The sequence below is a fragment of the Giraffa tippelskirchi genome, chromosome 3, assembly GCF_054371585.1.
Source record: "Giraffa tippelskirchi isolate mGirTip1 chromosome 3, T2T-mGirTip1v1.2.pri, whole genome shotgun sequence".
Lineage (NCBI taxonomy): Eukaryota > Metazoa > Chordata > Mammalia > Artiodactyla > Giraffidae > Giraffa > Giraffa tippelskirchi.
Genome location: NC_137277.1, coordinates 9,573,030 through 9,600,543, shown reverse-complemented (window position 1 = coordinate 9,600,543; position 27,514 = coordinate 9,573,030). Strand labels below are relative to the sequence as shown.

The 27,514-nt window shown below is 47.9% G+C and overlaps 1 long non-coding RNA gene and 1 other non-coding gene across 2 annotated transcripts; one reads left to right on the top strand and one right to left on the bottom strand.

Moving 5' to 3' along the window:
* The first annotated feature begins 229 nt into the window (after nt 1-229).
* Nucleotides 230-26,747, top strand: LOC145540677 (uncharacterized). The gene is made up of 10 exons (XR_014078483.1): nt 230-1,549; nt 2,332-2,446; nt 11,073-11,248; nt 11,511-11,725; nt 21,940-22,037; nt 22,199-22,433; nt 23,700-23,773; nt 24,138-24,271; nt 24,553-24,705; nt 25,950-26,747. It is a non-coding gene; the product is annotated as an uncharacterized LOC145540677 (long non-coding RNA).
* Nucleotides 23,617-23,723, bottom strand: LOC145543854 (U6 spliceosomal RNA). The gene has a single exon (XR_014081102.1). It is a non-coding gene; the product is annotated as a U6 spliceosomal RNA (small nuclear RNA).
* Nucleotides 26,748-27,514: the final 767 nt, after the last annotated feature.

The window sequence follows — 27,514 nt, the reverse complement described above, 5'->3', positions numbered from 1 at the left end:
AGGCTTCCCAGGTGGTGCCAGTGGTGGACAATCCATCTGTCAATGCGGGAGACATAAAGTGATGCGAGTTGTATCCCTGGGTCGGGAAAATCCCCTGGAGGAGGGCATGGCAACCCACTCTAGTATTCTTGCCTGGAGAATCCTATGGACAGAGGAGCCTGGTGGGCTACAGTCCATAGGGTTGCGAAGAATCAGACGTGACTGACGCGACATAACACACACACACGTTTGGGCTACTGCAACAAAAATACCCCAGACCCAGTGGTTGAAACAACAGAAATTTATTCCTCACAGTTCTGAAGGCTCTAAGTCCAAAGTCAAGGTGGCGGCCAACTCAGTTCCTGGTGAGGCTGTCTTGCCTTCTTGCTGTGTCTTCACCCATTGGAGAGGGAGGAAGCAAGCTCTGGGGTCTGTTGCTTCTGTTCCTCTGGAGAACCCTGGCTCGCACGGACAGCACAGAGAAACCTGGGAAGAAATCCCTGCTCCGGGGAGGAATTTGCTGAAGCGAATCTTAGCAGATGTGCAGGGGAAGAGCTGGACCTCACATCCTTTCATCTGTTTTACATACTCACGTACTCAGCCTGCCAAGATGGTGTTGGCTCTTCCTGGGCACATGTGACACGGTTGACTCATTTTGGCACCAGATCCACCCACACCTGTAAAGTATCTGCCTGTGGACGACACTAACGTCTTACTGTGGCACCCTTTCCCCAGACCTCGGGTGCCACCTTCTGCACTTACTGGAGGGTGATGTTGCAGATCTGCTCAGCAGTGCTGGGGGGCTGGCTCCCTTGGAGGCTGCGGGAGGAGGGACAGAAGGGCCCCTGTGGGGGTGGCATACGCCAGACGTCACAACTGGGGGCATCTGCCTCCCTCCAGGTGTCCACCACATGGGGGAGACCCCGCTGAAGTTTAGGCATGCAAAGGATGGACCCTGGGTCTGGGGAGCCTATTGAAACAAAAGTTTGGGTGGTGTGCCCTGGGGACCAGGTGACTTTTTCCTTGACTTGGTCTCTGGATTGAAATATAAGGAAGCGAGGAGCTAGTCCAAGTCACCAAATATTTCTTGGAGGTAGTCAGTTCCCAGGGAGCAGAGCCCAAACCTCAAATACACTCAACCCTTGGCCTATTCCTAGGTAAGTACAGGTTCTGGGCAAAGAGGATGTGGCTACATGGCAAACATTGACATTGGTTGGTGCGTGTCTTATGTAATTGGCCTCGTTAAACTTTCCAAGCAATTACTGCTTATAGCCTTGCCTGTAGCTTAACCTTTACCTTTCAAAGGTTGGATCTGGAAATGTCCACAGAGAGAAAATATGGGTGGTGAATTAGGAAGATGCCGCTTCCACCTCCTGTGAGTCTCTCCTTAACCTGTCACCAGATGTGTGGGGGTTGTCCCCAGCCAAGCAGCCCTCCATGACACCAGCTGGATGCTCTCCAATATAACTCAGTTCCGACACTGCATACCCAGAGGCAGCATCGGATCCCACGGGTGAAGGGCTCAGTCCCACAAGGCTGGTCCCCCAACTTCAAATGCCAATCAAAAGAGGTGGGTCCCCAGATCACCCACAGCTCTGTCCAATTTGCCTCTGAATTGACATCATATGTACTTATTTATAGATGTTTACTGTTTATAAATAGATATCTATGCATGCATGGTAAGTCACTTCAGTCATGTCTGATTCTGTGTGACCCTATGGAGTATAGCCCTCCAGGCTCCTCTATCCATGGAATTCTCCAGGCAAGAATACCGGAGTGGGTTGCCATTCCCTTCTCCAAGGGCTCTTCCTCACCCAGGAATCAAACCCATGTCTCTTACATCTCCTGCATTGGCAGGCAGATTCTTTAACCTCTAGCATTGCCTGGGAAGCCCCCAATATATTTATAAATATAAAATTATTATAAATATTTTTATAATATAAATGAATATATTTATTATAAATATATGTTTAAATATAAATTAATATAAACATTATTTCTATTTATTGTTGAAATTTTATTTTAATTTTTATTTATTTTTAAATTTTTGGGCCTCACCGTGTAGCTTGCGGTATCTTAGCTCCCTGATCAGGGATGAAACTCATGCCGTTCTGCAGTGGCGGCACAGAGGCCTAACCACTGAACCACCAGGGAAGTCCCTGAAGTTTTACAAATACAAGAAGCACAAGGAGTAATACAAAAGCCCATATTCCTACTTCCCAGTATTTCCAACTGTTCATATTTTGTCACTCGCCCCACTTTCCAATTTTTTTTTTAAATCAATAAGCTAGATATTCTGGCTTTCACTTAGGACACAGAAAGCTGGAAACAGTCACACTCTCATCCTAACAGGAGACGTCTGGACAGTCTACAAAACCATTCCGAGCCATCAAGGAGATGCCTGAAATCTAAGACAGGCCTCCAAGGAGGGCAAGAGACTGGGTCACGGGGCAGAGCTGGGCAGGAGGTGAGCCAAGACTTCTAGTGAAGCACGGTGGGCATGGAGCAGGCCAGCCGAGGGCGAGAGAGCCGTGGGTGCCGAGACCCACGGGGTCCTCCCCAGGGACCTGGCCGTGCTCACGGGGCGGGGGGAGGGCAGGGCAGGCAGCTGAGAAAGCTTCCTCGAAGCCCTCAAAGCTCTCCTCACAGAACAAAAGCCTGCAGTCACTGAGGGAGGAACGGCGAACAAAGATGGAGACTCAGGCTGGAGGAGCAGAGACCCTCTGCTGCTTGTGAGGAGGCACAGGCCGGCAGAGCGCTCCTCCTCCTGGGAGGGGCAGGACCACAAGAAGGCCCCGCCCCGAGGTGCGGGGACCCAGGGACTGAGGTCCAAACACAGCAGCGGAGAACCCCTCTGCCCCCATCCTGGTGCCCCAGCCCAACCCAGGCCAGGCTGGAAAGTGTCCAGTCACAGCTCTCCTCTCCTGGGGCAGGCTTATCGAGAAATCCCCAGAACAGGAAGGTTGAAAGAAGTCCTTTGCCCCCCAACACTCATGATGGCATTGCCCTCTCTGAGGTCTCCCAGCTGGGTTACCTCCTGGCCCGTCGCCCTTGCGCTGAATCCACATTGCTGGGTGAATCATTAGATGCCAGGAGGCATTTCATTGTCAATCCATCCATCAGTTTTTCTCTGTTCTGAGTGATCTGTCACGAACCTGCATGGACAAGTCTTGGTGTGGACAAGTGCTTCCATTAACATCTCTTGGTAAGTACCCAGGAGCAGGGTTGCTAGGTTGTAGAGCGAGGGCATCTTTGAGGAAACCACCAAATGTTTTCAAATAAGCTGTCCCTCACGTTATCAGCGGCAACACCTCGAGTCCCTGTTGCTTTGCATCCCTGCTAATATTTGGTACTGTCAGTCTCTTTGTTTTTACCAATTTTAGGGGGTATCTCAAAGTGGTTTTAGTTTGCATTTTCCTAGTGACATGTTACTGAGCATTTTTTCATTGGCTTGTTCCCTGTATTTCTTCTTTGCTGAACTGTCTACTCAAGTCATTTGCCCATTTTTTTTCAAATAAATTTTGGGTTGTCTTCTTGTTAATGGGTTGTAAACATTCTTTATAGAATCTGGATACAAGTCCTTAATTGGATATATGTGTTGCAAATATTTTCTCCCAGTCTTGGCCTGGCTTTTAAACTTTTTTTTGTTTTTGGCTGCACCAAAAAGAAAAAAGGATCTTTGTTAGTTCTCTGATTAGGGATGGAACCCATGTCCCCTGCAGTGGAAGCAGACAGAATTGTGTGCATAGTTTATCTGAATTTGTTTTCTGTAACCCAAGCAAACGTGATTCAGGTGCATTAATAGTTTGTCAGGATGGTTGTTCTGACTCTTTTTAAAGTGCTCCAGATTTGTAAGGATGGAGGCGACCTGAAGATATAAGAGGAGAAGCAGCATGGGGGGGAGAAAGAAGGAGCCTTTTCTAGGGTCTCACGCCTCTCTTCTGACCCTTGACCTGTTTCTGTCCACCTGACGGGTGCTACCTGTCAGCCAAGCTCCCCTCCTTAGCCCTGGATTAGACAGCTGCTGCTTTTTTCTTTAAACGCTTGGTGTGTCCAGGTGCTGTTGCATCACCTTTGTGCCCAGTGTAAACAGAATGAGAGCACGGCAGCTTACCGCCTGGTTACATCAGCTCTCACTCCTCCATTCCCATCATCGTTGTCCCTGAATATTGACTGGGTAAATACCATGTGGATATCACTCATGCATCAGTTCAGTTCAGTTCAGTCACTCAGTCATGTCCGACTTCGCGACCCCATGAATCGCGGCACGCCAGGCCTCCCTGTCCATCACCAACTCCTGGAGTTTACCCAAACTCATGTCCATCAAGTCGGTGATGCCATCCAGCCATCTCATCCTCTGTCGTCCCCTTCTCCTCCTGCCCCCAATCCTTCCCAGCATCAGAGTCTTTTCCGATGAGTCAACTCTTCTCATGAGGTGGCCAAAGTATTGGAGTTTCAGCTTCAACGTCAGTCCTTCCAATGAACACCCAGGACTGATCTCCCTTAGGATGGACTGGTTGGATCTCCTTGCAGTCCAAGGGACTCTCAAGAGTCTTCTCCAACACCACAGTTCAAAAGCATCAATTCTTCGGCCCTCAGCTTTCTTCACAATCCAACTCTCACATCCGTACATGACTACTGGAGAAACCATAGCCTTGCAAGATGGACCTTTGTTGGCAAAGTAATGTCTCTGCTCTTCAACATGCTATCTAGGTTAGTCATAACTTTCCTTCCAAGGAGTAAGCGTCTTTTAATTGCATGGCTGCAATCACCACCTCCAGTGATTTTGGAGCCCCAAAAAATGAAGTCTGCCACTGTTTCCACTGTTTCCCCATCTATTTCCCATGAAGTGATGGGACCAGATGCCATGATCTTAGTTTTCTGAATGTTGAGCTTTAAGCCAACTTTTTCACTCTCCTCTCTCACTTTCATCAAGAGGCTTTTTAGTTCTTCTTCACTTTCTGCCATAAGGGTGGTGTCATCTGCATATCTGAGGTTATTGATATTTCTCCCGGAAATCTTGATTCCAACTTGTGCTTCTTCCAGCCCAGCATTTCTCATGATGTACTCTGCATATAAGTTAAATGAGCAGGATGACAATATACAGCCTTGACGTACTCCTTTTCCTATTTGGAACCAGTCTGTTGTCCCATGTCCAGTTCTAACTGTTGCTTTCTGACCTGCATACAGGTTTCTCAAGAGGCAGGTCATGTGGTCTGGTATTCCCATCTCTTTCAGAATTTTCCACAGTTTATTGTGATCCACACAGTCAAAGGCTTTGGCATAGTCAATAAAGCAAAAATAGATGTTTTTCTGGAACTCTCTTGCTTTTTCGATGATCCAGCGGATGTTGGCAATTTGATCTCTGGTTCCTCTGCCTTTTCTAAAACCAGCTTGAACATCTGGAAGTTTACAGTTCACGTATTGCTGATGCCTGGCTTGGAAAATTTTGAGCATTACCTTACTAGCGTGTGAGATGAGTGCAATTGTGCGGTAGTTTGAGCATTCTTTGGCATTGCCTTTCTTTGGGATTGGAATGAAAACTGACCTTTTCCAGTCCTGTGGCCACTGCTGAGTTTTCCAAATTTGCTGGCATACTGAGTGCAGCACTTTCACAGCATCATCTTTCAGCATTTGAAATAGCTCAACTGGAATTCCATCACCTCTATTAGCTTTGTTCGTAGTGATGCTTCCTAAGGCCCACTTGACTTCACATTCCAGGATGTCTGGCTCTAGGTGAGTGATTACACCATCGTGATTATTTGGGTTGTGAAGATCTTTTTTGTACAGTTCTTCTGTGTATTCTTGCCACCTCTTCTTAATATCTTCTGCTTCTGTTAGGTCCATACCATTTCTGTCCTTTATCGAGCCCATCTTTGCATGAAATGTTCCCTCGGTATCTCTAATTTTCTTGACGAGATCTCTAGTCTTTCCCATTCTGTTGTTTTCCTCTATTTCTTTGCATTGATCACTGAGGAAGGCTTTCTTTCTTTCTTTTTTTTTTTTAATAAATTGATTTATTTTAGTTGGGGGCTAATTACTTTACAATATTGTAGTGGTTTTTGCCATACATTGACATGAATCAGCCCTGGGTTTACATGTGTTCCCCATCCTGAGGAAGGCTTTCTTATCTCTCCTTGCTATTCTTTGGAACTCTGCATTCAAATGGGAATATCTTTTCTTTTCTCCTTTGCTTTTTGCTTCTCTTCACAGCTATTTGTAAGGCCTCCTCAGACAGCCATTTTGCTTTTTTGCATTTCTTTTCCATGGGGATGGTCTTGATCCCTGTCTCCTGTACAATGCCACCAACCTCTGTCCATCAGTTGTCTGGCATTTCATGTAAGAAATCATGATGATTATCTACTGACTTCCTACTATTGTCATAAACATATTATTTCTTCGGTTAAGTCAATTCAGGATTAGGACCCTCCTTGGAGGTGGATATTTGCATAGTCAGGACCTATGGTGAGGTAATCGCCAGGGTCCCGCAGGCAGCACGTGGTAAAGGGGGGATCCATGTGCCATTCTGGTGATCAGGACTCCCTCCAGTCAATCCTGGACTCAGGTAAGCACTGTGGTCTAGTGCTCTCCAGGTTGTGTGACTAAGACACTCATTCTCTCATGTGTTTGGAAAGTGGGATGTTTTGCAATAATATGCAAAAGGGTAACGTTATGTTGATCTTATCTCTTCCTACACAGATTGAGTTAAAAGTCTTCAGTGGGAATGTAGGGGGAAACCCACTGAAATAATGGGAGTATGGTCAGACCACTGAAGATGGCTCTTTCTCTTATTCTCTATATTCCCTGCTTGACTAATCCTGACTTCCCTCACATGACCATCCAGCCCTCTTCACTGTAGGGTTTCAATAGTTGCTGGTAACTCTGTGCCCACCTGATATCAATTCCCCGAATAAACAGTAGCCTCCTTCTCTCCTGAGCATTGAAGACTGCTTCCGTGTCCTGCCTGGGGTCTGCCGCACCTGGTGGGTTGTTACTCCAGGACCCCTGTGTAGATCTTCTGTCCAATGAACCACTGATGTCTCTGTGTTGTCTCTGGTCTCTCCTTCGGTCTCGAGGCCGGGCAGCTACGAAGCTTGCTGGCCTGTGGGGTGCAGCCCACAAAAGGGTGAAGGATGTTATTTGAGTGAATGGGTTGATTATGGCAGATGCAGAAACTGTCATTCAAACCATAGTCTGATACAGAATCCAAAACGCAGAAAAAATTCTAAAGACCTGTTGAAAAATGGTGAGAGCTAGAACAAAAATGCAAGGTTCCCCCAACTTTTCCCCAGAAGACCATCTTTAGTAAATTTACTTGAGGAAGCTGCATCTCTGGGCATTGTGGCCACAAAGAGCTCATTGTTTTAGGTTCCTACTTCAGCTGCCTGGCCGGGACCGTTGACTAAATACATTCTGGATGCTGAGTTAGTTCGGGTTCATGAAGAAGGAGAAGTGTGCACATGTTAGGTTGAGAGACATCGCATAATTGTCCCATCTCAGTATTTCTTAGTGCAAGAAATACTAACTGTACATTTTTTGAAAAGAATACATCAGACTTCACAAACTACAGCCTGGGGGGAAATATCAATATTTGCAATATAAAGAGCTGGGGAAAAGTGAGAAACGACAACTCGTGGGAGTTTTGGTTTGTATTTCCCTGGCTCCTTATGTGATCCTCATGTGCCAACATACACTCTTTTGCTGTATCCGTTTGAATTTTCCCCTCTGTGCATTGCCAGTTCATGCCTTGTGACTATCTTCCTTCAGGGTTCTTTTTTTTTTTTTTTTTTTAATATTTTTATGTATTTAGTTATTTGCTGCATTGGGTCTTAGTTTTATCACACGAGATCTTTTGTTGCAGCTCACAGATTCTCTAGTTGTGATGCAAGCTCAGTAGTTGTGGCGCTTGGTGATTAGTTGCTCCGTGGCCTGTGGGATCTTAGTTCCCCAACCAGGGATCAAACCTGTGTCCCCTGCATTGCAAGGCAGATTCTTGACCACTGGACCACACGGGAAGTCCCTAGGCTTGTCTTTAAAAATTAATTAGTTGGTGTTTTTGTGACATTAAGTGATAGTAAACTTAAACTTACCTGTGTATTACAAGTAGTTTTCTAGATCTATTTTTTGACTTTATTGGTGTTACATTTTCCAAAATTTTAATTTTATAGAGTCAAATATGTCTATTTGTTTCTGTATGGTTTTGAGTTTCTTTTCTTAAAGAGGTTGCCATTGCTCCAAAATAAACAGTTCCCTTAATTATCTTCCAATATTTAATTTGAATTTTCTTTTTTTGACCTTTGGATTTTTCATCCATCTAAGGTTCATTTTTGTCTGTGTTATGAGGAAAAGATATAAGTTTATTTTATTCCAGAAAAGTAATTGATAATGCCAATACAATCTATTAATTAAGTTATCATTTTCCCATTGAGATACCACTTTTATCATGTGTTAAATTCCCATATATTTTTGGAATTGCTTCTTTTCCTGTGCCAAGAGTACTCTTTTCATTACAGTTGTTTCTAAAGAGGTTATTAATAGTTGGTGAGTCAAACCTCCCTTATTATTCCTTGGTTTTGAGATGTTCTTGGCTATCCTCAGACATTTATTCTTTCTCAGAAGCATTAAAAATATTTGTTTCTATTTTGAAAAGCACTGATGGGGTCACAAGGCCAGAGAAATACCAAGACTTGCTGCCCAGAGCATAAATGGGAGCTGTCATTTCTCTTCCCAGCCAGCTGTGTCCAGTTACCTGATCCGAGTAGCCACCTAGGGGAAAATCCTTTAAAAATCAATTAGAACAACTTGCCAGAGGGTGCGTATAGTCGACTGGTCACAGCTGATCAGTGGTTCTTGGACAGACTTTTGAGTGATGGTGTCATTCCGAGGGGCTTCCCAGTGTTGAAGAACCCACCTGCCCATGCGGGAGATGCAGGAGATGTGGGCTTGATCCCTGGTTCAGGAAGATCCTCTGGAGAAGGAAATCCACCCACTCCAGCATTCACGCCTGGAAAATCCCAGGGACAGAGGAGCGGCAGGCTGTAGTCCATGGGGTCGTAAGAATCGGAGTCAGAAATGACTTAGCGACTGAGCACACACACATGTCATTCCGAGAATCTTGGAAGAGCTGCTGGAGGCAAGTGGTGTGGGCAGGCAGCAGGCCTCCAGACCAGGGACCTTCTTGGTGGCTCTGACCCCTGACCTCTGGACATGTTCTTGTGTTTCCTGGAGATGCCCCTGTGTGTCCTCCTTCTAACTGACATCAGCCCTCCAGCTCCTGGTGATTCCATTCTCAGCCCTGTCCTTACTCTACCCAGCTGTCTGGGCATCTCTCCTCATCTCTATGACTCAACTCCACTTCACTGAGGTGGCTGAATGCTAAGATGCTCTTTAGAGCTAGAAGAGAAAAAAAAATTACCATCAGTCTGCATTGTGCACAACTTCCTTCTGACATCGTGGGGAAATGCTGATCAGCGGCAGGTGGCCATTTGGGAACAAAGGGAGCTGTTGACAGGCCCTTGGGGACAGGAACAGGTCCTCCTGCTCAAATCCCACTTTCTCCCACCTGTTCATCTGCATCTGGTGGGCATTTCCTTGTGCAGAGTTAGTGAACAACAGCAGCAGCCTGACCTTTGTTCGAACTTGGACTCCCTGATGGACCCGCCTATTTGGTGGCATTGCCTGGTTGTCTGCCCCACAAGTGGCTCCTGGGCTTTCTGGCTACGGCTTGGTCCACATCAATAACGGAAACTGAGAGGGTCCACATCCCTCCACTCGAGAACATGGAGGCTTGTTTATCAGCCAAATGGCTCAGGATTCCAAAATGTAAGACCTAAGTAAGAAGGAGGGAAGCGCCAGGGTCATAAGGATGAGAGAATCCCTGATGCAGATTAGTGGAATGATTCCTGATGACCTGTTTTCTTTCTTCCTTTGATTCCATCACTCATTCTCAGCCAGCCTCTTCTTTCCTTCCCACCCCCCCGCCTGACATGGACACCAACTGCCTCTCCCCAGTCCTGTCTCCCCCATATCACCTCCCCAACCCACACAGGGAAAGGCCCTGCCTTTTAGATTGTTTTCTCTTTTGAAAGAATTTCAAAAGTACAGAAAAATTGCCAAAAATTTTACTATAAAGAACACCTGTGTGCCCAGACTTAGCTGCCAATATTTCACCCGTTTGCTGTTTTTGTGCGCTCTCTCTCTGCCATTAGAAAGGTTACTTACAAACACCCAGCCCTTTAGCTCTAAACCTTTCTGTGAATAATTGCTAAGAATAGGAATGTCCACTCACATAACCATAAAACCACTGTATAGTTACCAACATCAGTAAATTTAACATGGATGCAACACTTGTCTGGTCGACTGTTTAAATTCAAATTTGTCAGTTGACCCAAAGTAACGTCTTTTATAGCATTTTCCCTCCAGTCTAGGATCCAGCCCACAATCAGGCATTGCATTTAGTTGTCCTGTTTCTTTAGCCTCCTTTAATCTGGAATTTCTATGGCTTTTCTTCATCTGCTATGACATGGACATTTTAAGAAATCTTTTTAAAAATATTTATTTCTTTTGCCTGCACTAGGTCTTAATTGTGGCATGTGGGATCTAGTTCCCTGACCAGGGATCCCACCTGGGTTCCCTACAGTGGAAGCTCGGAATCTTACACACTGGACCACCAGGGAAGTCCCAACATGGATATTTTTTTTAAGAATAACCCCTCATCCCGGCCTTTTAGAAAATAATAGATTGCTCCTTATTTGGGGTTTATGTCACATTTCCTCAGGAGCAGATAGGGGTTATGCCTTTTTGGCAGCAACTTGTATGGGGGTGCCGTACATGCAAAGGGCACCCCATCAGGAGGCACCTGGTCCACACCCCTTACCAGTGATGTGGGTGTCGACCGTCTAGTCCAGGTATGCTGTTTCTTTATTCTCCCTGCAGCTGATAGGAAATCAGGGAGGAGACACTTGGAGATGATGCAAATATGCTATTTCTCATTAACCCTCCTCCTAGACTGACCGCAAGAGAGTCCCAGCAGAAGACTCTCACCTGCTCCAGGCTTCACCTGTCAAGCATTTCTACTTTCTGTTCTTCCCCAGGAATCTCACAAGGGCTGTGAACGCAGGAGGATGCCATCATTTAGAAAAAAAAAAAGAAAACAATGTTGGTCCTTTTGAGGACAGAAGTTTTCCTGACATTGATACACATCCTGATGTAATACCCCACAGAAAAGACCAAGTTCTGGTGCAGGCTGATTTGCATGGATCATCTGAAGGTAACTGTGGTCCTTAATGATTGAGGCTCTTTGTATATTTGCTAAAAGCTACGGTTAAATTTCCCAGAATTTGCACACATCATGTACTGACTAAACTTTCATACAATCCCAGTGATGTCCCTTCCCTAAAGCTGGTCTGTGGCCCCACTCTGAGGACCCTGCCTGGAGGATTCGCCTAGCCTGGCGCTCCTGTCATGGTTTGAAGGTCTCCAGGTGTGGGTGGAGAACTACAGAATTCTCACTCTGAGGCTCTTCCCTGCAGGGCTGCTGCTTCCTTAAAGGACATTCTCCACCAGCCGCTCACCTCCTCTGTACGCTATGCGTGATGCCTGTGCTGATGAGGCTGTTGAATTGGTTATTCGTGGTCTTTTCATTAAATGCATCAGAATTTGTATTACCCACCATGAGGACTGTCTCGGGAATGCTTTGAGCTGCAGGTAGCAGAAGCCCAACCAACTGTGGCCTGAACAAGCAAAGGTATCTTTTTCTCCTACAAGGAGCTTGCAGGCAGGTGCCTGCCGGGGGTGTTTCAGCTGCCCCACCAACTCAGCACGGCAGCTGTCACCCTGGTGGCTGCCCCATCACAGTGCCATAGCAGCCAGGGCAGCCCCCAGTAGCAGGTCTGTGTTCCGGGCAGGAAAAGGGACATAGAGGAAGCAGTTCCAGCTACAAGACAGCATCCGTTTCCCCACATGCCCCATCTCAGAGCCACCCCGAGTTAGCCTCCCTGGCATCAGCAATGACGGACGTCAAGGGGAGGGTCTCTGGGAGCAGTGTTGAGTGTCTCCATCTCTGGCACCTGCCAGCTCACCATCTTCATGAATGACTCCTGCCTCCACACCAGGTGCTCACCCATGAGATGAACACAGAAGACAGCAGCTCATGTTGTCCTTACAACTATGGATACTGTTATTAGGGACCAAGACAAACACAGGCTCCTAGACATCCGATACCCTCACCACCCCTCCACCCAGCTCCTCTCCTGATGTCCAATCTACAGCTGTGGCTGCAACTTTTTTTTTTTTAAAGCATCCTTTAAAAATCCCATCCTGGGGATTTCCCTGATGATCCAGTGATTAAGAATCCATCTGCCAATGCAGGGGACATGGGTTTGATCCTCGGTCTGGGAGGATTCCACACGCCTTGGAGCAACTAAGCCCACGCACCACAGCTACTGAGCCTGCATGCCTAGAGCCTCTGCTTTGTAACAAGAGAAGCCACCTCAGGGAGAAGTCCACGCACTACAACAGAGTTGCCCCTACTTGCTGCAACTAGAGAGAAAGCCCAGGCACAGAAACAGATCCTGTGTGCCGCAGCAAGGACCCAGCACAGCTCCCCCCAAATTACAACAAACGAAAAACCAATTTTGTTGTTTTGAAATGGTGGAAAGCCAAATTGCCCTTGTTTAGAAGTGAAGAGCAGCTGTCATAAACTGTACTCCACATATATAGCAAGAGAATGGGCTTCCCTTGTGGCTCATCTGATAAAGAATCCACCTGCAATGCAGGAGACCTGGGTTCAATTCCCAGGTTGGGAAGGCATGGTAACCCACTCCAGTATTCTTGCCTGGAGAATCCCCATGGACAGAAGAGCCTGGCGGGCTATGGTCTTGGGGTCGCAAAGAGTCGGACATGACTGAGCAACTAAGCACAGCACAGCAAGAGAATAAGTATGGTTTTCGAGTCTATAAAGTGCAATGGGCAAACACGTGGGGTGATGCCCTGGACACCTCACCCACTGTCTGCAGACTGCCCCGTGTGTACCCCAGAATTGTAAATGCACACAGGGAGCCAGGCTGGAGATGGGAGCAAGGAGAGCTGGGCCAGGATGTTCATTCCTCCACCTCCCACCCTCAGTCTGGCTACAACCTCAGTCTGGCTACAGCCCCTGACCACAGCCCGTGGCTCCTGAGGGTGGCTCTCCCCATCCCGCTCATCTGCTAAATCTCCTCCCGCCTTTCAGCCCAGGGTGCTGGGGGCTTCCTGCTCTTCCAGCCCAGGGCCAGCACTCTGCCTTGTCCCAACGCCAGTGTCCTTCGAATCCAGCTCCAACCTCCTTGCTGCTGCTGCTGCTGCCGCCAAGTCGCTTCAGTCGTGTCTAACTCTTCACGACCCCATGGACTGCAGCCTACCAGGCTCCTCCGTCCATGGGATTTTCCAGGCAAGATTACTGGAGTGGGTTGCCATTGCCTTCTCCCTGACCTCCTTAATCCTTCAGGAAATGTCCTTCTCTCTTCAGCCCACAAAGGTCTCTTGTTCTTCTCCCCAACTTCTTAGCACTTGCTTCCTTCAGCCAGCTTAACCAAATGTCCCGTTTGCCCAGGACAGTCCCCATTTGTGCCTCTTGTCTCATGTAGACAGTGGAGTCTATAAATGTGTGTGTGTGTTAGTTGCTAAGTCATGTCTGACTCTTGCAATCCCATGGACTGTAGCCTGCCAGGCTCCATTGTCATGGGATTCTCCAGGCAAGAATTGTAAAGCACGTTACCCAATGGCAGGGTAACCGGAGGTTCTCTGTCAAGGCCATCCTCCCGTTTATGAGTAGTCACAGCCCCCATGGTGTCTGTCACTACAGGAGGCTCATGGCAGGTGCTCAGGGCCTGGTTGTGTGGGTATAGAAGTGATTCAGATTGAGCTTGGGTGCTTGCTCAGAAAGGGACAGCCACAGCAGCCTGCCTGGGGGACAAGCATTCAGGACAACCTGAATCCTGCCACCTAATATGGCCATTAACTTCAGGCAAGAATGGGACATGTGCAGCAGAGCTGGATTCCCCAGCAAAACTGCCCTGTGGTGAATGGCCCTGACCTTCAAGTTCTGGATTCCCCCATGGTTCCTTGTGTTGCAGTCAGGGCCCTGGAAGGACCAGCCACCGATTGAAAATCACATCATGTTTAAAAAGTGATGGCAGCTCCTCAATAGCCAAATATCCTGGCCAGACTTGTTCCAGTGACCAAGGTAACTGGGTGTGGGGTGAGGATGGGCTATCTTTGCCGCCCAGGTGTGTGTGTGTGCATGCTCAGTCATTAAGTTGTGACCGGCTCTTTGTGACCCCATGGACAGTAGCACGCCAGGCTCCTCTGTCCATGGGATTTTTCCAGGCAAGAATTTTGGTGTGGGTTGCCATTTCCTTCTCCAGGGGATCTTCCCTACCCAGGGATCAAACCTAGGCCTCCTGCGTCTCCTGCATTGGCAGGCGGATTCTTTGCCACTGAGCCACCTGAGAAGCCCTCTGGCTCAGGTGAGCCATCCTCAAATGACCACTCACAGCATTCCTGGAGTTCCACACGCCTCCCCACGGCTGGGTTACTCCTCCTAGATAAGGAGATTGACAGATTGATAGAGTCCACATAGAATTGGGGGGATTTGTAAGGACCTTTAGCATTTAGTGTACCCCAAAGGTCCTCACATCTCAATACAGAAAGGTGATTCAGCCCACAAGTCAATGATTTGCCTGTGGTCACGCGCACAAGTTAGCAGCAAATCTGAGGCCGGGTGAAGTGTCCCAAGGCCTTGTCCACCACTCGGTGCAGACCACCCTGTTCAGAGTCTGCACCAACAAAGGGGCTTTTCTTTACCCTGTACAGATGTTTCCTTTAGGGAGCCCTGCAGGATTGGGCCTCGAATGTGGCCCATTCTTCTCTTTAGTTACATGGGCAAACACATTTTCTAGAACACATGCAAAATGGCTTGAGATGAGTACCGTGTATCTGGACACCTAAGTAGGAAGGCAGGACAAAAGATTGAGAAACAGCAAGACAGAACCTCTGCTCTAAGGGAAGGGGAGGGGCCCTCCTTCCCAGGAGCCCCAGAAAGGGTTCTTCAGGAGGCATCGTGTAGATATTGGGGCACCCGGGGGAGGGAGGTCAGATCTGGGGAGACAGTGGATCAGGGAAGCTTTGTGAATTGATTTTCACTCCAATTAAATCTTTGGAGATGAAGGTAGAATTTCAACTGGGGGAATTGGAGGAAAGTGGTAAGTGGCATTGAAGGGGGACCCTGGTGGAGGGGAAGGGACCACCTGGGAAAGAGTAGCTTGTTTGGACAGAGCGATTTGAAAACTAGATTTATGGAAAAGGATGGTTTTCTTTCCCCTTCTCACTGAGGCCACGCTTTATATTTGGTTTTCTGTGCTTCTCTTGCAGCAGAGTGGAGGGTGGACTGCTTGGCTCTTGGCTACCATGGGTGACTGAGTTATTGTCTTTGCTCCAAAATCAAGTGTCTCATTCAGTTAAATCCAGGAGAGAGCCAGGATCAAGGCCGCCAAAACTCTTCCACAGCCTGTGACCCGTATTTAAAGTATTTAATCTCAGTAAGAATCTCTTTGTTACAGGCTGTGATGGGGATTATGGTGATAAACATCTGAGGCTACGTGTGTATATGTTTGAACATTTTCAAAACTTACTAGATGAACCAGCATGATCAGGAGACCACGTTTGTCAAAACGTTGTTCTAGAATTTCAAGTTATTGGCATGAAATGGTACCTACAGCTTTCGTATCTAAATTTCCTTCTTATTTGCAATAACCATGCCCTCATTAGGTGTGGTAGCTCAGCTGGTCAAGCATCCACCTGCAATGCAGGAGACTGCAGTTCAATTCCTTGGTCGGGAAGATCCCATGGAGAAGGGCATGGAAACCCACTCCAGTATTCTTGCCTAGAGAATCCCCATGGACAGAGGAAGCCTGGTGGGCTACAGTTCACGGGGTCGCAAAGAGTCGGACGTGACTGAGCGACTAAGCACAAGACACAAGACAAGACGTTCTCGTTCCCAATATGTATTTACGGTTTCTCCATTTTCTTGATTAATCTTGCCAGACGTGTGCTTGTCTCACTGATGTTTTCAAACTGCTAGTTGTCAGTCTCATTTTCAGATCTAGGATGAGTTTTCCTTGGGCTTGGGGAGATCTGGTCCTTTGTGTTTGCTTCTTTATTAACTCTGTTCTTTATCCGTGACAGTTGCTGTCCTTTTGTTCAAGTTCTACGCTCAGCGCGGATGTCAATATCTGTCTTAGAGCAGGTGTGAGATGCCGGCTCTCAGTCCGCTGTGTGCAGACGTGCGATTCTATTCTCGTCTCTGCTCAGACATTCCTCTGACAGGCCCTCATTCCTGCTTGACAACAAGAACACTAAGTTTAACTCCCATTAACCCAGTAAACAGTTCCGTCAGGCATTTTCCTCTAGTGGCATCTGGTTTAAAATCTTCATCCCTCTCAGGTAAATATCTGAGCCCATTGGAGGGTGAGTCCACCACCTCCATCCACTCCAGGCTCCTCTCCAAGCCCAGATGCAGCTGCCAGGAGGAGAATGCAGCAGCCCTCTGACCCCTGCCCATTCCAGGAGCCCGCGCCTGCAGCCTGCCGAGGGTGCTGGACCTCGGGGAGTTACCCAGAGAGGTGCATTCCTGTGGCTGGCCGCAGGCTCAGGGGGTGGGCTTCCCATCCGATTCTTGGAGATTTCTCTTGCGTCCCATGGTGACCCCTGGGTCTTCAGGCACCATCCTTTCCTCCCCTAGCCAACCAGTGTTGGGGATCCTACAGAGTCTCTGCTCAGCACCGCTCTCATTCCTATGAGAAGGGGCACTCCCATCCCACCAGTGGGTGCTTCTTGGGGAGACGTGGCTGGCCCTCCAGCCACTTCAGTGGCCTCCCTGGGTCCACAGGAACCCGAGGAATCCTGTCCTGCCCACCTTGGCATGAGGGACTGCCTGCTCTCCTTGCCCCAGCTCTGATGTGCCTGCGGGTCTGCCTCTTGGCTACCTTCAGGGGAAGGGGGTGCTTCTGCTGAACCCTGAGCCCTTCAGACTTCAGGGAAGACGATCTTGTTGCTATGGGGTAGGGGGATCACTTTTCCACCCCACCCCTCAACACACAGTGTACTCTGCTGTCCTTCATCTCACGGGACGATCTGCTGGGGTGGGGGTGGAACACAGGAGGGACAGCAGAGCGGTCCAGTGTCTTCAGTTATCGCCGGGGACCATCTTCCTTGCAGAATATATTAATCTGAATGTGCTTTCCTTCCCCATGATGTCTTTCCTCCAGAAACGGAGTTCTGAAAGGAGGAGGAGAGAGGGGAGTGTGGTCAGGCGGCCTCTGATCTCAAAGCCTTTTCTCTTTCCTTTCTGGTCCATGGTGAGAAATCATCTGGCTATCTCCTTGCCCAGGACTGACCCTGGTGTGTGAGACGGGAATTAAAGGCATGAAGGCAGGGAACTTGCCTGCCTCTCCCCACTTCTGAGGCCTCCAGGAGCTTCGGTGATCCTTGGTCTGTGGCTGCATCTCTGTGGTCACTGCCTCCATGTCACGTGGTCTCTGCCCTATGCGCCTCTGCTTTCTCATAAGGACTCTCTCATTGGATGAGGGCCCAGCCTCATCCAGGAGGATCTCATCCCATTAGTTACTTCCCAAATAAGGTCTCCCTCACAACTCCAGGTGGACGTGAATCTTTGGGGGACCCTATCCAACCCGATGCAGCGTGGCACTCAGGGTCTCTGCTGAAGCTGACACTTTCCCAAGATCTCTCAGCTCCTCTGCCAGTGAGCAGGCCAGATCCAGGGGACAGTGGAACATCTGAGGCTCTCATTCCTTTTCCTGGACTCTCCACCTGCCTCAGAAGTGCAGGTGTTTTGGAGGCTGGAATGTGGTCTTACGGGCCCTGGATAATCTGAGCATCACGGGGAACACCCACATCCTTGCTCCCAGGAGATGATGAAACACTTCGACCTCTGCTGTGAGTAGCTGTTCCTTCAGGGCCCAAAGCAGAGGAGTGGGAGGTCCAACGTCAGCTGACAGTGCTGGTGGCCTAGGCCGCGTTTACGGTGTCTGGTGCCTTTGTGCTTCTGCCCAGCCAGGTCGAGCACTGAATAGAGTGTCTGCCACCATGTAAGAGTGAGCGTCAGACTTGGGGGCCCCAGAAGGTCTAGCTGAGAGTTTTCGGGTTTGGGGCAAACATAGCTGTCACCTGGTCTATTGAAGCTCCAAGTGGCTGCGTGTTGCAATGACCCAGGATTCTTGAAAGAACTGATGTCTGAGTCCCAATTCTGATGTGAATTAAATATGTGAACTGTTAGAAATTTATTCTAATATGAATCCTGGAAATGGGCTGTGGCCTGGGTTGGGGGGATTTTTAAAGTCTCTTCTTCAAAACAGCTTTATTTAGGTCCAATTAACACTCATGATTCACCCAGTTTCAAGTGTACAGTACAGTGGTTTTCAGTAGTCACAGGGTTGTGTGTCCGTCATCACAATCTTATTTTAGAACGTTTTTGTTGCCCCTTAAAGGAATCCCAGACTTGTCAGCAGGCACACCTCACTACCACCATCACTGCTCTCTCAGCCCCGGGCAATCCACTTTCTCTCTCTCTAGAGATTTGTCTATTCTGGCCTTTCATATAAAAGGAACATGAAGTTGTTGTAACTGGCTTCTTTCCTCAGCATGTTTCAGGGTTCATCCATGTTGTAACATTCCTTTTTATTGCTAAATGCTGTTCTATTGTATACCTGTGCCACATTTTATGTGTCCACTCATCTGTGATGGACATTTAGATTCTTTCCACATTTTTGCTGTTATGAGTAACGCTGCTACGAACATTCACGTGCAAGTTTTCCTGTGGATACTCTATTGCCTTGAAGTTTACCGTTTCCTGGAACTTCCCTTGTGACACAGCGGAGAAGAATCTGCCTGTGAAGGCACGGGTTCAACCCCCGGTCTGGGAAGATTCCACATGCTGAGGGGCAGCTAAGCCCGTGCGCCACCACTGTTGAGCCTGTGCTCTAGGGCCTATGAAGTGTAACCACTGAAGCCCGCATGCCTAGAGCCTGTGCCCCACGGCAAGAGAAGCCACTGCACTGAGAAACCCACCCACCCCAGTGAAGAGCAGCCCCTGCTCGCTGCAACTAGAGAAAGCCCACACACAGCAACAGGGATCCAGGGCAACCAAAACTAAATAAATGATTAAAATTATAACCCCCCAAAAGTTTACCATTTCCTGTCGATCTATGAATGTTCAAAAGAAGAAGTTGGTTAGTGCCTCCCACTAGTATAAGCTAGCTTCTTCTTGGTAGTGTTGGCTTCTCATATCTAGTCCTGATCTTTCTGTAATTAAACAGAGTCTCTTGTAATTAAAATGTAGCCTAATAGTAATTTTTTTTTTTAGTTCAATCTGATAACCTCTGTCATTTTACTGGCAAATTTAGTCCATTCATAATCATAATTCCTATTCTGGGTTTGTATCTACCATATTATGAAATTTCTCATTTTACGTTTTATATATTTTCCTCTTTTCTTGGCTTTTTAATTGAGCTTTCGGTAGTTCATCCCCACCCCAGTAGTTTGGAAGTTACATAGATCCGTATTCTTTTTTTAGTTAGCCTTACATTGTGAATATTTAGTCTAAAAGGAATCAGTGTTTCCTCATTTACTCTCAAAAAGTAGAATCATAGAATGTTTCAACTTCTATCATCCCTCCCAGTGTATATTTAAAAAAAAAACAAACAGCAAACAGCTTCTTCATTTGAAACATTCATAAACTGACAGGGGGACTTCACTGGTGGTCCAGTGGTTAAGAGTCAGCTCTCCTAATGCAGGGGGCCCAGGTTTGAACCCTAGTCAGAGAACAAGATCCCACATGCCACAATTAAAGATCCCATGCCGCATCTAAAAAAGATCCTGCATAAATGTTAAAATGTTAAAAAATAAAATAAATTGACAGGAAACTGTGTACAGAGAGGTCCTGTGTACACTTCACCCAGCACAATGGTTACATCTTACATAGTTATAATACAATATCAAAACCAGGAAGTTGACACTCATAAAATTGTGTATTCTCCTCTCATTTGATCAGATGTGTAGATTTATGTAACCACCACAATCAAGGCACAGGAGTATTCTTTTAGAGTCACACCCACTACCTATAACCTTCCCCACTGCCTATAACCTCTAGCAAGCACTAATCTCTTTTCCATTTCTATGACGTTGTCATTTTAACAAAATGATACAAAATCATCCTGTATGTGACCCTTGGAGATGAACCTTTTTTCTCAGCGTAATGCCCTTGAGATCTATCCAGGTTGTTGTCAGTAATACCTTTTTTTTTTGCCGGGTGCTATTCCAGGGTACGGATGCACCAGCTTTTGTTTAACCATCCTACTTCTTCTGTCAGACATTTTACTTGTTTTTACTTTTTGGCTTTTATGAATAAAAATTGCCATAAAAAATTATATACAGATCTTTATGTGGACATAAGTTTTCTTCCTCCAGGATAAATGTCCAAGACTATAATCCTGGGCCATATGATAACTGTATGTTTAGATTTTTTGAAGTCTTTGTTGAATTTGTCACAGGACAGCTTCTGTTTTCTGTGTTGGTGTTTTGGCCTCGAGGCAGGTGGGATCTTATCTCCCTGACCAGGAATTGAACCTGCACCCCGCGCATTGGAAGGCAGAGTCTTAACCACTGGGCGGCCAGGGACGTCCTGATCAGTGTTTTCTACTTGGGTTTTCCCTTCACTCTCACTTTGCTCCACAAGAAAGTGGGTAGAGTTTGGGAGACTCCGAGGAACCAGCCCCAAAGCCCAAAATATGAAAAGACCAGACTGGGCAGAAATGAAATTTCCAGATCCTGACTCAAGGTTTTCCCTGTTGGCTCAACTTAAAGCATAACCACATTCCAGGTAGAAGAAAATCCATTTTTATTCTAAAAGCCCAGCACGCCTTGTGTTTTTGCTATTCTCTCCCCTTCAGTCCCATAAACACCCTGAGAATGACTCACAGACGTAAACATCAATCAGGGACTGTCTCGAGCCTGCGAGACAAAATCCAGCGCCGTCTGCAAAGCAAAGTTCTGCTCCCTCATTTTCTCGCTGTTTTGATTTCCAAGGGGTCCCCAGGGCATCTGGTTTCCATCAGTTCCCGCTTCCTCCAGATGGAATGACCCAGCCAGCTCCCCACAGGTCAGGCTGGGGTTCCTTCCCCACACCTCCTTCCTCACGTTTGGAAAGTTGGAGATTTCCTCTGCATTCCATGGTTTATGTCAGATATCTGCACAGTCAAAGTAATCGGACTGCTCTGTGTATTTAAGCATTCCTGTACATTATGTGACTTGTCTCCATCTTGAGAGCTGTGGCTGTTTTTTGTAAATCACTGAAGAGTGGCAGAAACTGGTGGAAAGGGTCAGGGTAAGGGAAGAGCCTCAGACCCCTCCCACCATGGGCAGACGGACCGCCAACGACGGTGGGTCCTGGCTCCGAGGAGGGCCCCAGGTTGGCTTTCCCAAAGCCATTTCCCAAGCCCACATGCACTGATCCCCAAGTGAAAGAAGCTCCACCAGCAATCGCCAGTTTTCCCCAAGCCTTCCCATGGGGCAAGTGTTTCCTGATATTTCACAGGCAAAGACAGAATGCCAGGTGCCGAGGTCAGAGTCAACTGCTGGTGTGTTTGTGCATTAGAGAGACAAACCCAGGATACATGTGTAAAAGAGCTAAATCACAGCACTGGGAAAACATCACCAAAGCTGGTTCTGGAAAGTCTGGGTCACTCACAGCATCTGTAAATGTGGAAAAACGCTCCAGGGGTATGAAGGCCCATGCTAATAAGAGCTGTGCCCCCAGGAGAGTCTTGAAGCTTCATTGAGTCAATATAGAATTCAGAGGTTCTCAGAGCCTGTTCAGCATTTCCAGGGTAGGACGTGTCCCAACAGGAATGAAGCTCACAAAATGAAAGCTCGCTGCCCTGACCAGACAGCTGCTGTTTGATGCTGAGTCCAGTGTCCTGTGGACCGAACCCCAGGGTGCAGAGGTAGGAGGCCTTCGGGGATCACCCAGTTGGGCAATTTTATAAATGAGGACTCGGCTCACGGAACATGCCTTCCCTCCCTGCCATGTCAGCTCCGTGTCCTCGGGAGGGGCACCCCATCACTGTGTGCCTCACTTTCCTTCTTGGAATCTCTTTTCACTAAGGTGCTGAGAAACAGCCTTACCTCCTATGCGGGGTCTACGGCTCACACGCAGGTCCAGACAGCACTACCAGGATTGTCTTGGCTGGGCTCTGCTCTTTGATGCCGGCAGCTGTGCGCTTGCAGAGGATGCGTCCTCTGTACAAAATACAACAGTGCTCTGCTGCCAAGGATGGAGAAAATGGAAAATTTAGCTTCTTGTTTCATGACGCAGAAGTTCTATTGACAGTTACATTTGGGTAAGTGGAAATTTGAGGTTTTCATGGTTTTCTGGTATTCTGACCACACCACACAAAAACTTTCCACTGGTTGCTAATACACTCTGGATCAATCAAGGTTTGACTTGAGAAACAGGACCAGGAGGGGGTGTGTGTGTGTGTGTGTGTGTGTGTGTGCACGCTTATTACAAGGGACTGGCTTATGTGATTGTGGTTGGCTGGCTAGGCAAGTCTGAATTCATAGTACTGGCTATTAGAAAGGGCAGACTGGAACTCCTGAGCACTAGCTCAAGCTGCTGGCCACAGATGAAATTCTTTCGCCTTTAGGGAAACCTCAGATCTGCTTTTAAGGCCTTTCAACTGATCGGGTGAGGTCCACCCCAATTATCCAGGCTATTTCCCTTATGTAAAGCCAATTGATGATGGACCTTTTTCACATCTACAAAATTACCTTCCCAGCAGCATCTAGGTTAGTGTTTGAATAGATGGCTGGGGACTGTCACCTTGCCACACAGACCCAGATCTGACCCTGCACTCTGTCCATGCAGAATGAGCCCTTTTATGCCCGCCAGTCCTTGAAATTCGCATTTGCTAGACTCTGATGCCACCGAGATAACAGACTTCACCACTGACTTCGCCAACTGATTGTTGACCAGTGGGGATTGTAATACCCGGCCCTGCTCACCCCAGGCCTCCTTTGTGGCCACTCTGCACGTAGCATACTAGCCATGGACTCCTGACTTAAACGTGTACCTAAGAAGCGCACTTTTCCTGTGTTCCAGGCCTTCAGACCTCTTGTCTGCTAGTCTGGTGCTTCTCAAGGTACCTGTGGCAAAGGACCAGTTGCTTTGTTTTGTTTTTCATCTCCAATCCATTATGCGACTTATACTTTTGTAAAATACGATAAAGATGAACCACCAGGAAAAATGACCATGCATTTAGATGCTCGGGAGCTCTCAGAATGTCTGGACATTGGCTCACAATTTCTGTGTTCACCACAGGCCCGGGAGAAGCAGTTTCAGGGTGTAACTGAGCATGGAGCAACTCACGAATTCCTTCTGTGAATATTTCTCGAGTGCTTGCAATGTGCCAGGCACTGCTTTATCTCACGGAACTTTAGTTATTTATTTTTTTAAATAAATTTATTTATTTTAGTTTGGGGCTAATTACTTTGCAATATTGTAGTGGTTTTTGCCATACATTGAAAAATATGGAACGCTTCATGAATTTGTGTGTCATCCTTGCGCAGGGGCCATGCTAATCTTCTCCGTATCGTTCCAATTTTAGTATATGTGCTGCTGAAGCGAGCACTCTCACGGAACTTTAAATGGTGGGAGACAATGAAGAAACATCATAAATAAGTAAATTAAACTATTTAAGAAGGTAAAAACTAAAGGAAAAGAGAGGATGAGAGTGCTGGGTTTGTTGGGCTTCCCACCTCCCCCAGCCCTTGACTGGGTATATCAGGGTTCTAAATAGCGAAGTAAATCCATCTGTAGAAAAGTGTGCATGGTTGTCCTTACCTGTTAATGTGCGTGTTATGTGTTAAGTCTCTTCAGTTGTATCCAATTCTTTGCGACCCTATGGACTGTAGCCCAACAGGCTCCTTTGTCCATGGGATTCTCCAGGCAAGAGTACTGGAATGGGTTGCCATGCCCCCTTCCAGGGGAACTTTCAGACCCAAGGATCTTACGTGCGTGTTTCTTATATCTCCTGTATTGGCAGGCAGGTTCTTTACTGCTGAGCCACCAAGGAAGCCCAACAAACAAACCATCTGAGTCGCCAGGGAAGCCCAAGAATATTGGAGTGGGTAGTCATTCCCTTCTTCAGGAGATCTTCCCGACCCAAGGATCCAACAGGTATCTTTTATGTCTCCTGCACTGGCAGGTGGGTTCTTTACCACTGCTGCTGCTGCTGCTGCTAAGTCGCTTCAGTCGTGTCCGACTCTGTGTGACCCCATAGACAGCAGCCCACCAGGCTCCACCGTCCCTGGGATTCTCCAGGCAAGAATACTGGAGTGGGTTGCCATTTCCTTCTCCAGTGCATGAAAGAGAAAAGTGAAAGTGAAGTTGCTCTAGCACCACCTAGGAAGCCTTATCTGTTAACACACTTGTGTTTTAGCAGTAATCTTATTACACAGGATGAGAACTGAGAGTCCAGAGTTGACATGTGTGACACAGTTGTCAACCCTGGGGGCCTGGGATCTCTGAATCAGCAGCAGAAGCGCGTGGACGAGCCCCCAGGGATTTCTGAATGGAGATGGGAGCAGAGAGAACAGGAGGAAGAACAAAAGGTAATAGAAAAGACTGAGGTTAAGAAGCCAGGCTCCCCAGGACTTCCCTGGCGGTCCAGTGGTTAAGACTCTGCACTTTCTCTGCAGGGGTGTGGGTTCGATCCTGGTCATGGAACTAAGATTCCACAGGTAGTGTGGCACGGTCAAAAAGGAAAAAAAAAGAAGCCAGGTACACATCACCCCTCATGCTGAACAGGAGGAGGGAGGAATGTTCTGGGCTCATTTTAACTCGACAGGTGGCAGCTTCAAGGAAGGGCGCTGGGGTCCCATAGACTTAGCACAGTGCAGACAATCTGAGAAATCATTAGTCTTGCTGCAATTAGCAATTTTTTTTAGCAACAATAATGCATTCATTGGCATCACCCCACTGGACTGGGTGTTCAACTGTGAAGGAAAAGAACAAAATCTAAAATGTGCACAAAGGGCTAGAAATAGAGTGTCAAGGCTGCCTAAAAACTGCCGTGACACCAGGGACCTTGGAGAACTTTTTAGCTTCCAGGGTGAAAAGAAATTCCAGGAGATCGTGCGAGTTTATTGTTCCACTCGACATGTAAAATGGAGATGGGTGATAATAATAGGTGAGACAATAGTGCCCATTGTTAATCCACATGCTGCCCTATGAGGGGGGCACTTTCATTATCCCCCATTTTCAAATGAGGCCTGAGAGGCTTGCTGGCCAAGGTGAGGGCGGGCTCGTGCTGCAACCGCTGGCCATTTGACTACGTGCCTGGGCTTCTACCCACATGCCATCCTGCCTCTCAGGAGTACCCTGCATCCCTTTCAGCAAGCTGGGAGGCTGTTCTGGGTAGAGGGAGCAGCCCTGCTTCCCCAGAGCCCCAGCAACCCAGGACCCTCAGAGAGCTGGTACTTTGCCAGCTCAGCCAGTCAGAAATCAGCACCCAAGACAGTGCCTGTGTCCCAGGCCAGGCTCCAGTAAGCTAAGACGGCCCCAACAAGAACAGCCCACGCTACTTCCTCAGAGCCGGCCAGGGCACGGAACCTCCCCCATCACCTATGTTTGGAAAGAGATGGACAGAGGGATGGAAGGATGGATGGAGAGAGGTGGAGGGAGGGAGGGAGCGAGATGGGGGACAGCCAGAGCAGTGGAGAGCTGCCAGCAGAACAAAGGCAGAGCTTTGGGTGAGCCCTGATTGGTGGCTGTTGGCATCGGGGAGCTGGCAGTGGGCTAGTTAGAAGTAGGACATCCTTTGTGATTGATTACGGGGCACATTTGTTTTCTGCAGGTTGGCCCTGAGTTGAAAGCAGGGACTAAAAACCAGGGAAGCTGGCAGTCACTGAGCAAGTCCTGGCTGTTTTGTCCTGATTGCTGCACAGGGTGTCGTCTGAGTTCTATGGTCATTTATGGTCTGGCTGTTGTCTATTTGTATGTTTAATCGTTGCTGCTGAGAATGTTCTCCCAATGCGGGCTCCCAGGAATTGCATGTGCTCTGGCGGGCATTGTGCCCCAGGGAGCTGAGGGTCCACTGTGCTCCTGGAAATGGACTCACAGGCCCAGGAGCAGGGCGGCTCTACCCCTCTGGAGTGGGGACGGAGGGCTGCATCGTGGCCGCAGATGGGACCTTCTCCGGTCCTCTCTGTGGGGACTAAGCTGAGCTTCAGGAGCCCCTTGCCCTGCCAGGTACCCACTGTTCTCTAGCCAGTTAGCTCTGAAAAGACTGGGAGCTTGGGCCTCATTTCTACAATCCTCTGCCGCTAGTGTCTTCAAGTCAGTCTCCCCTGTGCTGCCTTACAATGTAGCACTGCCGCTTTGCTGTCGGTGTTGCTGATCAGTCGCTCAGTCATGTCCCCTTTTTTATAACCCTATGGACTGTAGCCCGCCAGGCTCCTCTGTCCATGGAATTCTCCAGGCAAGAATTCTGGAGTGGATTGCCATTTCCCTCCTTCAAGGGATCTTCCCGACCCAGGGATCCAAACGGCTTCTCCTGCATTGCAGGCGGATTCTTTACCACTGAGCCACCTGGGAAGCTCGGCACTGCTGCTTAGCCTGTCTTTACTTGGAATACAGATATTTTGTTATCGTGCATAATTTTCATTCACTTTGATTTCCTTCAAGTGTTGCATTGCATATCATTTATCTTGATCTCTGAGTGTAAAGGATTCCCATAAATTCTGCACCCAAAGCAGGTGCCTCTCACTCCTTACCCCTCTACCTCCTTGCCTTCAAGTCCCGGGTGGTTCCCCCTCGGTGTCTGGTGTTCCAGAGCTGGCGAGTAAATTATGCACATTTTTAATGGATTTGTTAGGGTTTTGGTCATGGTTTCTGCTTCTTTTTTTAAATTAATAATTAATGATTAATTCATTCCACAAATATTCCATAATATTTTAACAGAAAAACCTGAACAAATTTTTTGGCCAACGCAGTTTTTCTTGCGTCAACTCCGTTCCAAGAACCATGCCAGGTGCAGGGGATGCAAGAGTGAGTGAAATGACGGTGGGTGGGCTTGGCCCCATGGAGCTTACGATCCTCAGGGCAGAATCCTGGACTCTGCAGCCCTCACGCTCCCTACCTTTGCCCTGGTGGAAAGAGGGTCCCTGGAGAGGCCGCTGGTGGGCAATACGCGTGTTGAGGGACTGAGCTGAGCCACTTGCCTCTGGTTCCTCGGGGACCGGTTTTGTCTCCACCAAGGTGGCGGCGGGCTCCCCCCGCCCAGCCTTCAGAAGCAGCCACAAGATGCCTGCACCGAGGACTCCAGGGGTCAGCTCCGAGAGGCCCTGCCCTCTTTCCATCCTGGCCAGCACATTCCTGCTCTTTCATAAACACACTTGGAGTTTTGGAAACCAGTTCCAA